Consider the following 13,851-nt stretch of genomic DNA (forward strand, 5'->3'; position numbering starts at 1 on the left):
AGCCCAGCCAGAGTCATCGAGCCGCCAAACTAAGACTTCCGTCGCCATTTAGATAGCCTTAGAGCTATGCCACTCATTTTATTCATCAATGATGTAATGCTCTATGTCATGTATATGATGAATATTTTGTACCTGGAATGTTGTATCATGTACCTATCGTGACTCAGGAGTTATCCTGGGCTGATGTGCGAAGGCCCCCTGGTCCACGCGGACCGGGATGCCACATGAGACGGTGTCAGAACTAACACGTCCCTATCATGCTAATGTATTTGACCCATCCCTACATCAGGCATCGTCATTGTTGAACAATAGGTGGCGCAGTCGGAACTAACATGTCCCTACCCAATTGTTCCCCACCGATTTTAATGTGGATTGAACTGCAATCCTATCCTTTTTGGTCAGCTGCATAGCATACCCTTCACCATTAAAGGAAAGGACCCATGCTATGTGGGTGTGTCCCAAACTAGTTGCATATAAAATCCCGTCCTTCCAGCAACAGCTCGCCCAGCTCAGTAAGACATGTCCCAGCAGAGAAGACTAACTAGTAGCTCCATATCGGAAGCCATGCCTAGTTCTCTCAGAGCACCCACCTTTTTTAGCCGAACCTTCGCAGTCAATCATTGTGGCTTTCCGCCTCTCCTTGCTGATATGCTCACCAAAGCCCTTGGTTGTAATGTTAGCCCTGAGTACCTTGTGTTCCAATCGGAACCCGTCACTCATCTATGCCGATACCAGGCAAATGTGCATATCCGTCCAGGGCCAGCAGAGGATGGCCATCCCTGAGTAAAATGGACTCCGAAAGTGGAGGCTACGCTGCAAGACCTGAAAAGATACTTGCCCTCTGCACCAACTCTAGTCGTGCCTAGGCCACAGGAACCATTGATGCTATACTTATCGACAACAAATCAAGTGGTCAGTGCTGCGCTGGTTGCTCATAGAGAAGCTAGCGATGAGGAAACAACGGCAGCAAAGCCATTCCATGATGAAGCAGAGCCCTCCCCGGTAGGTCCAACTGCCGGCAAGGCAAAAGCAATATAAGAAAAAGAAGTTGATTAGCAGGTCACGCTAAAGAAGAAAGTGGTGTTGTGCCTTTATACTTTGTTCGCTCCCTCTTTCAGGGGGCTAGATCAAGGTATTCGGGGGTGCAGAAGCTGCTCTTTGGCCCACTCATGACCTCGAGAAAACGGTGCCACTACTTCAAAGTGCATGAGATCATTGTGGTCACTCACTTCCCATTGCAGCGCATTTTGAGGAATCCGGAAGCAACCGGTGGGATAGTAGAGTGGGCATTGGAGCTGTCAAGTTTTGCACTCAAGTTTGAGAGTACATTAACTATTCACAGTAGAGCATTGGCAGAATTCATTGCGGAATGGACGCCAATGCAAGATGACGAGATCAAGGAGTCAACCCTTCCCGACAGAGAAACTGAAAAGGATTGGATCATGTACTTTGACGGTGCTTTCTCGCTGCAAGGCGCCGATGCCGGAGTGCTACTTGTCGCACCCACCGAAGAGCATCTCAAGTAAATGGTTCAAATGCACTTCTCCAGGGAGGAAGCCACCAACAACACTACAGAGTACGAGGGACTGCTTTCCAGCCTCAGAATTGCGACGGAGTTGGGAATCAAAAAGCTGATCATCCATGGAGATTCATGGCTTGTGGTAAAGCAAGTAAATAAGGATTATCAGAGCCCATTGATGGAAGCGTATGTGGATGAAGTGACGAAATTGGAAGAGCACTTTGATGGTTTGCAAATAGAGCACATTCCTTGTGCGGAGAACAACATTGCCGACCAACTATCAAAGTGTGGTACCCAAGAGCTACCTGTGGGACCAGGAACTTTTGTGCTCCATTTGAATCAACCAATAGTCACCTCATCAACGAGATCCAAAAAGAGAAGAAAGCTAGGCACCGACAAATATCTTCCGGCAGAGCTCCCTTAAGCCGCCGACAAGAATATTGCTGGGAATGGTGATGTGCTTGCCGGTGAGCAGCGGCCTCAACCAGAATATCAAATTCTTGCCATCGAGGCTAGTGCTCCTGTAGCCGAAGAGATGCCTTTAGTCCTTGTGTAGTCGAGCCACAAGCTCCGACATGGGTGCAATAGATAGTTCAATTTCTCCAAATAGGAGAACTTCCCGATGATCAAGAGCAAGCTGAGAAAGTAGCCCATCAATGGAGCATGTATCAATTTGTGGACAATATCCTGTGCAGAAAGAGACCAAACAGAGTGAAATTGAAGTGCATTTGCCGGGAATATGGATTAAAGTTCTTGGAGGAGATACATGGAGGCATATGTGGCTCTCACATAGGATGAAGAGCCCTTGTTGGAAAGGCTTTCTGTCAAGGTTTTCATTGGCCCACTGCCCTCCAGGATACAACTGAGCTAGTAACAAGATGTGAAGCATGCCATTTCCATTCAAAGAGCATACATCAGCCAACACAAGCCCTCCAAACAATCCCTCTTTCTTGGCCTTTTTTGTTCTGGGGGCTCGATATTTTGGGCCCCTTTCCCTATGCTATCGGGGGTATTGAGTTCTTGTACATTGCCATCGACAATTTCACAAGGTGGCCTAAAATAGAGCCAGTGAGAAAGGTGACTGCATAGTTGTCCGTCAAGTTCTTCAAAGGACTAGTTTGACATTTTGGGGTTCCAAATAGAATCATCATTGACAATATCACATAATTCACAAGTTGCACCTTCACGCAGTTATCTAGAGTTTGTAAGGAAGGTATCCTTTGCCTTCGTTGCTCACCCAAGAAGCAACAGGTAAGCAAAAAGGACAAATGTTGAAGCATTGCACGGTCTCAAGACAAGAATGTTTGATAGGCTGCACAAGTGCGGGAGGCGCTGCATTCACAAGTTGTCAGTAGTTCTTTGGTCGCTCAGAACGACGCCAAATCGAGCTACTGGCCAAATGCCATTCTCCCTAGTCTATGGTGCAGAAGCGATGCTACTCATAGAACTCATATACATGTCACCTCGATTACTTGCCTATGATGAAGTAGAGAAGGATTAACTTCGGCATGACGAAGCCGTGCTCCTTGACGAAGATCATCTTTGGGCAGTTGTGCGAGCTGTATGCTACAGCAAGCCTTGGGCCGCTATCATAGCCACAAGGTTCGTGCCTAAAGCCTTGAGGAAGGCGATCTTGTCCTTCGGTGCGTTCAGTTTGCCAAAGGAACAAACAAGTTGATGCCAAAGTGGAATGCCCCTTTGTTGGTGTCAAAACCGGCGGATCTCAGGTAGGGGGTCCCGAACTGTGGATCTTGGATCAATGGGGAACATGAGATGAAGGAGATGATGTTTACCCAGGTTTGGGCCCTCTTGAAGAGGTAAAACCCTACGTCCTCCTTGATTATATTGAAGTGTATAGGATGATTACACTGTCGATCTACCACGAGATCAAATGAACTAAACCCTAGATGAATAGGATGATGGTTGTTCCCCTACGGGATAAAACCCTATGGTTTATATAGAAACCAGGGATACTAGGGTTACACATGGTCGATTAGAAGGAAGGAATAAACATGCCAATTCCCTTATCTTGACTTGGAGGAAACACCAAGGATTTGCTGGTTGATGTGTACTACACAACTTGTTTTTGTAGACTCGTGTTGGGCCACCAAGCGCAAAGTTTTGTAGGACAGTAGCAAACTTCCCTCAAGTGGATGACCTAAGGTTTATCAATCCATGGGAGGCGTAGGATGAATATGGTCTCTCTCAAACAACCCTACAACCAAATAATAAAGAGTCTCTTGTGTCCCCAACACACCAAATACAATGGTGAATTGTATAGGTGCACTAGTTCGGCGAAGAGATGGTGATACAAGTGTAGTAATGATACTAGATACTGATTTTTATGATAGTAACAATAAAAAACAGCAAGGTAGCAAGTAATAAAAGTGAGCACAAACAGTATGGCAGTGGTTGAGAAGGAGGCCTGGGGCTCGTACTTTCACTAGTGCAATGTCTCAACAATGCTAATATAATTGGATCATATAACCATCCCTCGATGTGTGATAAAGAATCACTCCAAAGTTCTTATCGAGCAAAGAACATAAGAAGAAATTGTGTGTAGGATACGAAACCACCTCAAAATTATTCTTTTCGATCAATCTTTTGAGCTATCCCTACAAGTGTCACAAACGGCCCTAGAGTTTGTACTAAAATAACACCAAATGATACACATCAACCAACTCTAATGTCACCTAGATACTTCAATGTCACCCTGAGTATCCGTGAGTTGATTATATGATATGCATCAAACACTTTTAGATTCATAATACTCAATGTAACACAAAGAACCTCAAAGAGTGCCCCAAGATTTCTACAGGAGAAACAAGGACGAAAACGTGTTATGCATAGATTACCCCAATATCACCTCGGGAATATGCGAGTTGAGTGCCAAAACATATATCAAGTGAATCAATATGATACCCCATTGTCACCACGGGTATTCATAGAAAGACATATATCAAGTGCTCTCAAATCCATAAAAGTATTCAATTTGGTAATAACGAAATCTCAAAGGGACAACTAAATTCATCACAACAAGATAGAGAGGGGAAAACACCATATGATCCAACTATATTAACAAAGCTCGCAATACATCAAGATCATGCCAAATCAAGAACATGAGAGAGAGATTAAACACATAGCTACTGGTACAAACCCTCAGCCCCAAGGGTGGACTACTCCCTCCTCATCATGGTGGCCGCCGGGATGATGAAGATGGCCTCCGGTGATGATTTTCCCCTCCAGCAGGGTACCGAAATAGGGTCTAGATTGGTTTTTCATGGCTATAGAGGCTTGTGGCGGCAAAACATCTGATCTAGGGTTATTTCTAGGGTTTTCTATATATATAGGATTTTTCAGCATTGGAATCACACAAAGATGGGCAAGGAGGAGCCCACTAGGTACCAGGGTGAGCCAGCCCCACCTGGCGCGCCCTAGTGCCTAATGGGGCCCTCGTAGCTCTTCTGGCCCTCCCACGAAGCTTCTAGTGCCTCTTTTCTTCCAAAAAAATTGTCAAAAAGTTTCGTTGCAGTTGGAGAACTTTGATATCTGCTCAAAAAACAACACTATGGTAGTTTAGCTCAAAACAACGTCATTCCAGGTTAGTTTTATTTAAATCATATAAAGTTGCAACCAAACCATATAAAATTGTTGTAAAAATGGCATGAATACTTCATAAATTATAGATACGTTGGAGACGCATCAGCATCCCCAAGCTTAATTCCTGCTCGTCCTCGAGTAGGTAAATGATAAAAGAAATAATTTATGAAGTGTGAATGCTAGCATGGTGCATAAGTTTGATCAATGGTAATTTCAATCACTTTTCCTAGCATCATAATAGCAACTTTTTCTCATAAAACTCATCATGATAAAGTAGTAACTCAAAACGGAATTTTTGATGTGGTGGAATGCTACCTATCATATTCATCATATACTATTTTCTGTTGTAGCATGGACATTTGGACTTGAATGATTCAAAGCAATAGTCCATAATTTGACATGAAGACATCAATACTCAAGCATACTAACGAGCAACCATGTCTTTGAAAATATCAACGCTAAAGAAAGTTATGCCTAGCCCATTATGCTCAATCATTGATCCATCCATGAAACCCACTCAAATATTAGCTACATCCAATGCACAAGTATGACAATAGTGTTCCCTGGTTGGTGATTTGTAAGAGAAGATGGAGACTCAAAATAAAAAATAAAAAATGCATAAAAGTTAATAGATAGGCCCTTCGCAAAGGGAAGCAGAGATTTGTAGAGGTGTCAGAGCTCAAGGCTAAAATTGAGAGATAAAATTATTTTGAGAGGCATGCCTTTCCTGTCAACGAAAGCGACCGAGAATTCCCCATATCTTCCATGCTAGACAAATTATAGGTGGTTCCCAAACGGAAAGTGAAGTTTATTTCCTTTTCACCGTTCTTTCACAATCTATGGCTAGCCGTATCCACGGTTGCCTTCCATACCGACACTTTCCAAGGAATTTATTATCATAGTATTTTTCATTTCAGGACTGGGCATCCCTATTACCCGCCATACTCTCATGCAATGACAAGTGAATAAACACTCATCGTGAGAATAATACGCCTAGCATGGAAAATATTGACCACCCCCTGCCGCTTCATGAGCGGTACGGGCACAGAAAACGAAAATTCATTTTGAAAATTAGAGTTGGCACATGCAAATTTGCTTGGGATGCCATGGAAAGACCGCATATATGTAGGTATGGTGGATCCATATAGCACAACTTTGGGTTTTGGGAGTTGGATGCACAAGCAACATTCTTGCTTAGTACAAATGAAGGCTAGCAAATAGACTGAGAAGCGACCAACCAAAAAAAATCAAAAACGGTCATAAACACACATTAAACATAACTAACACTGAATAATGCACCATAAGTAGGATATAACTTCATTGATAACTATTGACTTTATGTGCATGCATAGGGAATCACAAACCTTAACACCAATATTCTTACTAAACCACAATTACTCACTAACATGACTCACATATTACTATCTCCATATTGCAAAACTATTGCAAGGAATCAAACTTATCATATCCAATGATCTACATGAAAGTTTTTATTATACACTTCTTGAATATACATCATATTAGGACCAATTTCATATCTTGTGCAAATTGTCATCACTAGTATCAACTCTCAAAATAATATAAGTGAAGCATGAGAGTGTTTGACAAACTACTCCAAAAAGATATAAGTGAAGATCAAATGAGTAGTTAAGTAAATTTGTAGGTTTTTGAGGACTTTCTCTCATTTATTTTTTTAGATCTATGTATTTTATTAAAATAGCAAGCAAAAAAAATGACATTCCGACAATAGCACACATCATGTGAAGAAGCAAAAACTTAGGCTCAACCGAGGCTAACCGATAATTGTTGATGAAGAAAGGTGGGGTGCCTACCGGGGTATCCCAAAGCTTAGATGCTTGAGACTTCTTGAAGTATTATCTTGGGATGCCTTGGGCATCCCCAAGAGCTTTGGTATCTCCTTAATTCCTTTTATATCACGGTTTCCCTAAATCTTAAAAACTCCAGCCACACAAAACTCAACAAGAACTCATGAGATAAGTTAGTATAAAATCAATGCAATACCTTATCATTCTCTACTGTAGCAAATCACTAAAATTATAATTTAACTTCATACTAAATCCCTCTACATATTTAATAGTCCTATCCTCGAATAGAATCATTAAACAAGCAAACATATGCAAACAATGCAAACATAACAACAATCTGTCTAAACAGGACAATGTGTAAAGAATGCAAGAAGATTCATACTTCTTTAACTCCAACAATTCTGAAGATTTACCACACTGTAGACAATTTATCATAGCTTACTTTGTACTCCCTCCGTTCCGAATTACTTGTCACAAGTATGGATGTATCTAGATGTATTTTAGTTCTAGATACATCCATTTCAGCGATGAGTAATTTGGAATGGAGGGAGTAAAAATTTCAAGATTTTTTCATGTTCTGACATTTTTTAGGAATTCAGACAATGATGGAAAACTTTCTGTTTTCAAAACATCAACATATAGACTTGCAAAACAAGCATGGTAAAGGCTAAACTTGACACTTTTTGTCAGGGAAACTGATCCACGAACACCTATGGGGCCGGCGGACCGAGCCCCTTTCGGTTCGGCGGGGGGCGGAGGTCGCACGAAGAGCAGATCGCGGCGAAGCACACGAGCAGTTTACCCAGCTTCGGAGCTCTCCGGAGAGATAATACTCCTACTGCTGCTTGTCTGATTCTATTATGTTCTTGCTCGAGAGAGCTATGTGTTTCTCTGGTTTCCGAATGAGTCGAACCCCCTCTACGTTGCGCATGGGCCTCCTTTTATATGCTCAAGGGGTCACCGACAGGTGGCAACGTAAACAAGGGTACAAATGTAAAAAGCGAGGTGGTTGGTACAGTTATTTGTACAGTGTTTCCTACCTAACCCTGACGGCAGGGGACAAGGGCATTAAATGCCCGTCTGTGTCGCCCAAACAGTGCAGAAAAGGACCGTTAGGGGCGCCACCACTCGCCACGATGGCGATCTTGTCAGCTTCGCATGCCACCACGCACCGCTGGCTGCACAGCCTCCCGCCACGCGCGCCTGGAAAGGCCCCCAGAGCGACACGTTGGTGGATGCGCTGGAGCGTGGGCACAGAGTGGCCGCCTGCCGCGGCAAGCGCCTTGCCGCGGCCGTTGTCTTGTCGGGTCCGGAAGCTTGTCGCTCACCGGGCCCTGATATGCCTTGGTTGGTCTTCCCGGCAAGCTCCTCTTGCCGGGGCCTTGTTGCCTTGCCGGGACGCGTGGCGCGTCGCGGCAAGTTCCTTGGGATGCCTTGGTTGGCCTTCCCGGCAAGCTCCTCTTGCCGGGGCCTTGTCTCTTGAGCTTAAATACTTTGTTCTTGAATGGCTCCAAGGGAACCACGGAGGACCTTGGCAGTCGCCCGGCAAGCCTTGCCGCGGGGCGCTGCAACTGCCCGTGCACAAGTTCGGGATACTAAGGTACCCCTACTCTAGTACACCGACAGGAGCCCCCGGGCCTGGGCCACACACGGTGCCGAGCGCTGTTAGGACAGGCCCAAAACAGGGCACGGGCACACGCGGCCTGGGCCACGCCGAATCTGACTCCGTATCCACCGTGCCCTCCCTAACGGCACGCGTCGAATGCGGCGTCGTGGGAGAGATCGTGGGTGGATTCTTTATTCGGAAGGGCGAAACGTCCGCCCCCTCCCTCTTTATAAGCAGGGGAAACAGGGGCAGTTCGTCCCCCCCCCCCCGCTGATTGCTACTACTCCATCTTCGCAAACCTCCGCCGCTCCCCCCTTCTTCTCCAAGCTGAGAGAGAGCAGCGCTCCACCCCCCATTGCCACCAGCATCACCAACGCCGTCGACCTTCCCCACCACTTCCGCCATGGCTCCGAAAGCTGACAAGGGGAAGGGTGTGAAGTCGGCCGAGGCGCAGCGGCTCACGGCGCTACAGAAGGAGCGGGCGATCTTCTCCCCTCAGCTCGGTGCGCAGGAGCTGAGGGAGTACTACTACCTCTTCTGGTCGACGGAGACGCGAGCGCATCCACGCACGAGGGTACTCTCGGCCGCCGCTTCGGAACTGGCTCCAAAAGGGTACCGATTCTTCGCGCTGTTCTTCTATTGCGGGCTCTGCCCGCCCTTCTCAGAGTTCTTCTGCGACATAATGAACACCTACGGGCTCCGCCTCCTTGATTTCACCCCCAACGCCGTTCTGACCATGGCAGTTTTCGCACATTTGTGCGAAAACTTTGTCGGAGTCCACCCCAATGTAGCCCTTCTCCGCTACTTCTTCATGCCTCGGGTCGAGAGAGGAGAGCCGCTTGCCGGAGGGATCGCCTGGATCTCGAGGGTCGGCAAGAAGGAAGCATATCTGGAGGGTGAACTTCACAGCAAATGGGAGGAGTGGAGAGCGGAGTGGTGCTGGATCATCGAGGAGAACCCGCAGCCGTTCACTGCTCTGCGCCAAGCCCCAATCGTGCGCGGCAACGGTTAGAGCAACGTGGCCCCGGAAGACGGCAGATTGAAGATCGCCGTCACCCGAATCCTTCGCCTTAGGCTTGCCGGGCTCACTGTAGGCACCGTCGGTGCAGATTTCCTTCGACGCCGCATCGCCCCCCTACAGGAGAGGGGGAGACCCGCCTGGGAGTTCAAGAACTCGGAGGATATAATGCGGCTGCGTCCGGGCCTCAACTACAACTTCACCGTCCTGGAGTTGGATGCAATGCTTTTGGAGTTGTTCAAACGCGACCCCCAGCACCCATTCGTTTTGCCGAGGAGCGTCGTTCCATTGTGCAATAATTCATCGCTTGACCGGATCCGCGCCATGATGCCGTTGTGTGATTCCCACGGAATTGTTCCAACTTGGCAAGAGCCTTCGGATGACGTCGTGCGAGCGTTCTTCGACAACTTGGAAGAAGTGCCGGTCCGCGCCGACGAGCAGAAGAGCCTTACCCGCGACACCACCGACGCGGAGCTGCAGCGCATCACCACCAGGACGGAGGAGGCTACGGCTGCAGCTGCCGCGGGCGCGTTCGGGTTCACCGTAGAGGAGGCAGAGGCGGCAAGCCTTGCCGAGCGCGAGGAGTTTGCTGGTGAGGAAGATCTTGCCGGCCCTGAGGCTGAGCCGAGCGAGGCCGGCGAGGAAGAGCCCGAGCCTTCAAACAGCTTGCCGCAGGCGGAGCCCCCTTCCCCGCCAAGAAGGCGTCTTCGCAGGGCCGCTAACGTAGCGGGGCGGCAGACGGGTCAACAGCCGCCGAGCCGCGCGACACGCTCTACCGCGGCAAGCAATGTTGCCGCGGGAGCGCCTCACGCTGCTGCGGCAACTGGAGCGGGATCTTCCCGGTCCACCGCCGCCGCTCCCGCCAAGCGGGCAAGGGATCCTACTCCTCCGCCTCGCCGCACCAGAGGGGAGCCAGACTTCCATCTCTCCGCGCTCAGCTCCAACTAGGAGGAAGAAGAGTAAGTTTCTTTGGTGCTCTTGTAGCTCTTCAATTCTTGCTGTTTTTGTCTTGTATCTGACTTGCTTCGATCTGAATCCATTCCTTTTCAGGACGCTGGCCAGAGAGCGGCGAAGAGAGCCAAGGCCCCGGTGATTGTCATCGAAGATGATCCCACCGTGTCAGCAGGTGGTGTGTCTGAGACCACCTTGACGGACCCTGCAGCCACTCCCCAAAGCAGCCCCCAGCGCAGCCCCCAGCGTAAGTTTGTAGTTTACTTCCTGCTGTCGGGCGCGCATGGGTGCTTTTTTCTCTACTGATATTTTGCTTGTTGATTTGTGTAGGAGCAGAGCAGCCTCACCAGGAGGGCCCGCAAGCCGCCCCCGAAGTGCCATCCGCTTCAACTACGCCACCAAGGGAGGAGTCCCCGGCAAGGGAGCGCTCTCCGGCAAGGGAGGACTCCCCGGCAAGGGACAGTTCTCCGGCAAGGGATGGCACCAGTGATCCTCCGGCGGTCGAGACCGCGACCGCAGATCCTAGCACAGGTAATCTCCTTGCCTGAAAACTTCCCTTGGGCTCTTTTTCTTCTAAATTTCCTTTCTTGGGTTTTTGCTTGACTTTTCTCCCTTCTTCTTTCTTCAGATCCATCTGCTGCGGAGCCAATGGAGACTGAGGACGCCGGCGAGGAAGGCGCGTGTGGCAGCAACGACGACGCCGCCATCAACGAAGAAAGGGCCGGTGCTGATGAGCCCGCTGGCGAAGAGGCCGCCAAGGCTGCCGCCGCAGAGGCTGGCGAGGGGTCGGGCGATCGCACTGATGGCCCTGAGGCCGCAGGAGCACCAGGCACTGCGCCGACCGCCGGTCCCTCCGCCGCTGCCGCGGAGCCAGGCTCCGAAGAGCCCCAGCCCAGCGCCTACTTGAAGGCTGGCGATGGTATCTTCATCAAGCTTCCCTGGGCGTCGAGCTCCAGGACGCCGGTCGAAGGAGAAGCTTTCGATGAGGAGCTGCTCGCTTCCGCCGGGCTGTCGTTGGTCGATGCGCCAAGCAGCAGCAGTGGCGAGCCTGAGGAGGAGCAGCTGCTGCGGAAGCTGCTGTCACTCTACCGCGCACGACAAGCCAAGCTGGCCTCCCGGGAAGCGCTTGTCGCGAAGGCGGGAGTCGATATGGAGAAACGCGCGGAGGAGCTCCGGGGCCTCAATCAAGAAGCTCTCCGGTCCCTGGCACAGGAGTGGGAGCGACTCGCCGAGGAGCGTACAACCTTCCTTCTCGAGAAGGCCGAAGCTGAGGAGGAGCAAAGGCTCGCTGCCGAGAAGCAGTCCGCGCCAGAAGGCGAGTTGGTGCAGCGGAAGGCCAACCTTGATAGCTACGAGGAGGAGCTTGCCGAGCGCGAGAAAACGATTGGCAGGGCGCTCAAGGAAGCAAAGGACGCCGCCGCAGCTGCCGAGGCCGCCAAGAAAGAGCTGGAGGTGAGCGTAGCGCAGCTGGAGGCTGATCTCCGGGCGAGCGGCGAGGAGCTCGCTGCGCTCAAGAGTGAGCGCAAGAAGGATGCTACCGCTCATGGTGAGCTGCAAGGCCTTCTCGCAGAGAGGAGCAAGGAGCTCAGCGCCGCCAAGGATTCCAAGGCGGATCTCGAGCTGAAGCTAGCCACGTTGACTCAGACGTTGGACGCCGCCAGGGAGCAAGAAGTGACTTTGTCGGAGAAGATCGAGGCCGACAAGGCACTGCTGGCGAGCATCGCTGTTACCCAGAACTCATTTAGGGAGACGGTGGAGCATTGGACCGAGGGTCTGGTGAATATCGCCGCAGTCATCGACGAGGAGCTGGCGCAGTTGGGGATGGAGGACTTTGGGTATCCTTCCGACGAGCATCTCCAACACAGCGCCAAGCTCAGCCTGTTCTTCAAGGGCGTGGCGACGGCGCTCCAGCGACTCCAGGAGAGGATCCCAAAGCAGCTGGCCGACGAGTCGCGCAGGATTTGCGCGGGGGCTCTCCGGAAGGTGCTGATGAAGGTGGCCTTCTGCAACCCAGGCCTCAACCTCACCAACGTCCTCAAGTCCTTGCCGCCTGACGCCGATCTAGATGCGCTCAAGGCCCTTGTCGCACCCATTGTGGACAAGGTGAGCGAGATCAAGAGGGTTGAGGGCGATCACGTAGACTAGGCCGCCCGTTTTCTCTTTCTCCTTGTCGCTGCTAGCCATATTATAAGATCAATCTGTTAGATCTGCGACAAGATATTTTGTAATATAACTCTATTTCTGGTATCAATCGCTACGTTATTTCCTTTACTAGATTCCTTCCTTTGTATGTTTTTACGCTACGCTTTTAGGGAACTTGTCGGCGCAGGCACCCGAGCCGCGAGCGCTGAGTGCAGGACGTCAGCAGCCTGCTGGCGGTGCCGCTTCCGACAAGAAACCTTGTCGCGACTAGATGCAGCACACTTAAGTTCTTGAGCGGACTCAAAACAAAGTAAGGGCGCAACTAGCTACAAGTTGGTTCCTCTGCGCACATGTTTTCCATACAAAGCACGGTCGTTCAAGGAAGATAACTTAAAAATTTAAACCAATTGCTCAAACTTTGGCAACTTAGCTTTTCTGTCGTTTGCTTCCCGGCAAGGTTTCCGTCAAGGCGAAACTTTCTTGAACGACGCCTGTTCCACATCATTATCTTCTCCCCCCCGGCAAACTTGTGCGGAGGGAATCTTCCTTCCTTTGAGAAAAAGAAAGAAGAGAAAATAACGATATGGAGCCTTACGGCTCGTTATTGCTTACCGGGGGTAGGTGCTGCACAAAGTGTCAGATAATGCATGCAAATATATGGAGAAAAAAAAGCATGAAATTGACAAGATGTGCGGAGCACACGAGCTTTAGTTGTGCACGGGATCTGCGCCCGGCTTTGTACAAAGCATTACATGCAACATCGGCAAGACTTGTACAAAAGGTGGTTGCCAGAACAGGTTCCGGCAACCGCGCCCTATGGGTAAAACTTACGAAGATGCTCAATGTTCCAGGAGTTGCTCACCGGAATGCCATCTTCGGTCTCAAGGCGGACAGCGCCGGGCCTAGTGACTCGTTTCACCCGATAAGGGCCTTCCCACTTCGGCGTCAACTTGTTGGAATTCTTCGCGGACTGAACGCGCCGAAGAACAAGGTCACCTTCCTCGAAGCTTCTGGCTTTAACTTTGCGGCTATGGTAGCGGCGCAAAGCTTGCTCGTATCGAGCAGCTCGTACAGCAGCCTGAAGACGATCTTCCTCAAGGAGCAGCGCGTCATCTTGTCGCAGCTGCTCTTGCTCAAGCTCATCATAAGCGAGCACTCGAGGTGACCCGTATACGAGTTCCATGGGGAG

The sequence above is a fragment of the Triticum aestivum genome, chromosome 2B (genome assembly GCF_018294505.1).
Source record: "Triticum aestivum cultivar Chinese Spring chromosome 2B, IWGSC CS RefSeq v2.1, whole genome shotgun sequence".
In the NCBI taxonomy this organism is placed as follows: domain Eukaryota; kingdom Viridiplantae; phylum Streptophyta; class Magnoliopsida; order Poales; family Poaceae; genus Triticum; species Triticum aestivum.